Below are 3,669 nucleotides of genomic sequence, written 5' to 3' on the forward strand. Positions count from 1 at the left end.
TGGGACCCAGGGTTCACCTAGCCTGTGGTGCCCTGCACAGCCCAGAGGGAGTAGCACCAGGGTCTGGACTGGACCTGACATCACAGCAGGGCAACCCCAAGGCCCCTTCCCTCTCTGGGCCCAGGTGGGCGTCCTGGCTCTGCCACCTTCCCCTGTCATGAAGAATGAGCATAGCCTCCGGGAAGCCCAGTAGGCAGCAGGCTGGCCACTGTCCATTTGTTGTTCTGGTCACGATCTGGCTTCGAGGCAAGGGCAGGAGGGTGTCTCAGGCCCTTGGCAGCCCGAACCTGCCAGCATAGCCAGATTCTGAGCCAGACTGACCCCTGGAGGCCACACCTAGCCCACAAGGCCCAGCTCCTGAGAGCACAGGTGCCCACTGACCCAGACACTCGGTGTGTGGTGGCAGCCACAGGACCCAGATGTAGCAGAACCGTGAGGCACGTGTCTAATCTAGAGGATGCTATATGAAAGACAAGGTAGGCCAGCATGGCCAAGACAGGCCACAACCTCTGGGCATCCTGTCGGGCCCTGGGTGGCCTGTCCCCGTTCCCCAGAGTACCCTCAGATGGCAGCAGGGACCATATGGCCCAGCATCTGAGCTTACAGGGGCAGCTGCCCATCTGACCCCCCTCCCAGGTCCTGTATGCCCATGAGTCCCAGACAACACAGTTCAGAGATGTGGGCCAGATGAGGAAGAGGAGAGAGCTGGACGTGAAAGTGGTCTGCATCGTGACCGGACCTCCTCCCTCACTGCCCCACAACCTCCTCCACCTGCACCGAGATGACACTCTGGCACTTGGCTGTCTGGCTCTGGGCAGAGAGAACCTGAGAAGACAGTCCTGGCTGGGCCGACAGGGTGGGGTCTGTTGGGGAAGGGGGCACCTGCTCTGCTGAGCCCTCCCTGAGAAGCCCCTGCTGCACATGATCGAGAATATCTGAGGCCTGACCCTGTCATCAGCTGCTCCCGGGCAACAGCTGTGGAAACAAGGGGGCACTGCTCTGCCTGGGGTTGGAGGGCAGTCAGCATCCCAACCAGCCCCATGGATGTCAGTGCTGGGCTGGTGCTCAGCCCAGACTGGGGACCATGGTGGGGGCGCCCCAGCCCAGAAAGCAGGCATCTGCCTTGTCATTCTGGCTTTGCACCCCCTGGCAGTGTGGCCTCCACCCTGGGGTGTCCACGGGGACCTCTCCTTAGCTAGAAAGCAGGCCTACCTGGGCAGGGGAGGGACCCCTACGGAGCAGACACTGGGCCAGTGGGCTGTCCTCCAGACCCAACCCACTTTTTGGGGAGCGGAGGCTGGAAATGGGCAGAGGGGAGAGGTGGGGAGGGGTGCAGCCAGGCCACTGCCTCCGGGCAGAAGGGCAGGGTGGCTGCCCACTGCACGGGTGTCCCTAGCAGGCCCCATGTAAACAGTGGGCGTGGGACAGGTGGCCTGTAAGAAGTGGAGGGGCCCCCATACATAACAGCCTCTGGGCCAGGTGGGGCTGGTGCAGAGCGCTGGATCACTCACTCGTCCCTCCAGAGAGTTGAGGGGTCTGGGGAGCCCCCTCTGCTTCATCTAGTGGGGGGTAGTGGTGGGGGCCATCTCAGCAACCATCTGACAATGGTCATCAAGTGATTTTTAAGCCAAAAACCTCTTTCCAAACAAAGCCTCATGGAAACCGCCCTGTGTCAAACAGGAAACCCTGGCTATGCTGCTTCAGGTGGGGATCGGGGCACCGCCCAGATAAGCAAGCAGGGCCCAGCTGCACCCTCACCCCTGGTGCCCCTGAGCCCCCACCTCACAGCTTCAGGGCCAGGAGGCAGATGAGAACACCGGCCCAAGGCTGACCCCTCTCGAGCCTCCCCCCCATTCCTGTCTTGTAGGTGACCTGGCCTGGGCTGGGGCTGCCCCATCAAAGGCACAGGCAGGTGGAGCAGAAGTGACCTATTGCCAGGATGGGCCAGGAGCTCAGCTCCACGTCAATGAAACACACCACACACTCAGAACTTCTGGGGTTCAAGGCCTCCGTGGCCAGGGAGGGTGGCATCAGAATAGTTGAGGGTCATGGGGTAGGCACATTGACGTTCTTACAGAAAGGCTGGCTCTGAAGCACCCAGAACCCCCACCAGACCACATGGCAGAGGCTGTGAGCCCCCCATCCCCTCAGCAAATCTTCTGCTCTAGGAGGTCATCTGGGGGATCCAAGGCCAGTCCAGGCCAACAGACCATCTAGAAAGTCCACCGGTCTTTGCCAGGGACACTGTGGGCTCCTGAGATTGCCGGAGGGGGCTATGCAGGCTATGCAGTCCTCCCAGGCCAGGACGGCATTGGCTAGACCCCAGGCACTGGGTCCCAGGGTGGTGCTGATGGTCCTGACTGGCCATCAGTGCCCTCCCTGCTGTCAGATGGGGGCAGGTTGGGGCAGGCTCAGCTGAGGGACAGCCGAGCCCTCAGTCCCTTGGGAGACAGCGAATACGAGGAAGAGGGGTTACAGTCCCCACTGGTGCAAGCCCTCGCTGGATCCCAGCATTTCAGAGCCTGGTGTGGGTACCACCCTCCCTGAGAGCCCCCATTCGATCAAGTGTAAAATGTAGTGGAGAATCTTGGGCAAGGACAAGCTGGGATCCCTGGGGCAGCCATCAGCACCCTCCCCTCAGGCTTCTGAGGATGCTCACAGGTAGGGTGCCTGCACTCAGGGGTCCTCAGGCCAGGGACCCAGGGCTCCCACCCCCTTGCCAGCTGGTCAGGCTGGGGCTGTGCTGCCTCAGAACAGACACCTGGCTCCTCACCCCTCTTGTGAGCTCCAGCTCTTGTCCAGCAGGCCCCATGGCCACCCAGATGGAGACCACCGGCCTGGCAATCTGTGTCATAAAAGGACTAGAGGAGTCCAGTCCTTTCCCTAAAATTCTCATCGGGGTGGCTCTGCTCATGCATCAGCTCCCCAAATACACACAGGCAGGTAGACAGGTAGATAGACACATGCCTGTACACCAACACACACGCACACACAGTGCTGGCCTCCCATCCGGGGCCACAGGACCAACCAGAACTTCTGCCAGTGGGTCTGAGCATCTGCTGGCCCTGCGGGCACATCACAGACAGGAAGGATCCATCAGGTCACCCTTGCAGCAGGAGCTGGCTTGCTGCTCCTGACCCGTGGACTACGAACGTTCTTTTTGCCAGTGGAGAGAACCAGGGTGAGGCATATTTCAGACACATACACGCAAACGTGTGTGCATTCACACTCAAGCTGCACGTGCACACACGTGCACACATCCAGGTGCACACACGTGCTGAGCTGTCGAGCCCCATGGGGCAGGACAAAACCCTCACCAAGGGGAAAGTTGAGGAAAGCCACCCAAGGATCCCTTTTTGCAAACTCAGAGCTGAAAGTCCAACCGGAGGGGCAGGGCACCTGCCTCGTGAAGGCCCAGACAGGGCTTTACACACGCCGAGGGCAGGACAGCGCTGGACGGGGCCTTGGGGAGGGAGCCCTGGAGAAGGTGGCCCCTGGGGATTGCACCGTGCCCAGCAAGGTTGGGGAGGCCAGGCCAGGCATGCATGCCAGGCATCTCTGCGTCCCAGTGCAGAGGCCGGGGTCAGGCCGCACACGGGCTGGAGGGGCCCTTCCCCACCCGTGCACAGCGACCACCCAGACCCTTGGCAACAACTGAACACACCGGCA

This window comes from Canis lupus, chromosome 21 (genome assembly GCF_048164855.1).
Source record: "Canis lupus baileyi chromosome 21, mCanLup2.hap1, whole genome shotgun sequence".
Lineage (NCBI taxonomy): Eukaryota > Metazoa > Chordata > Mammalia > Carnivora > Canidae > Canis > Canis lupus.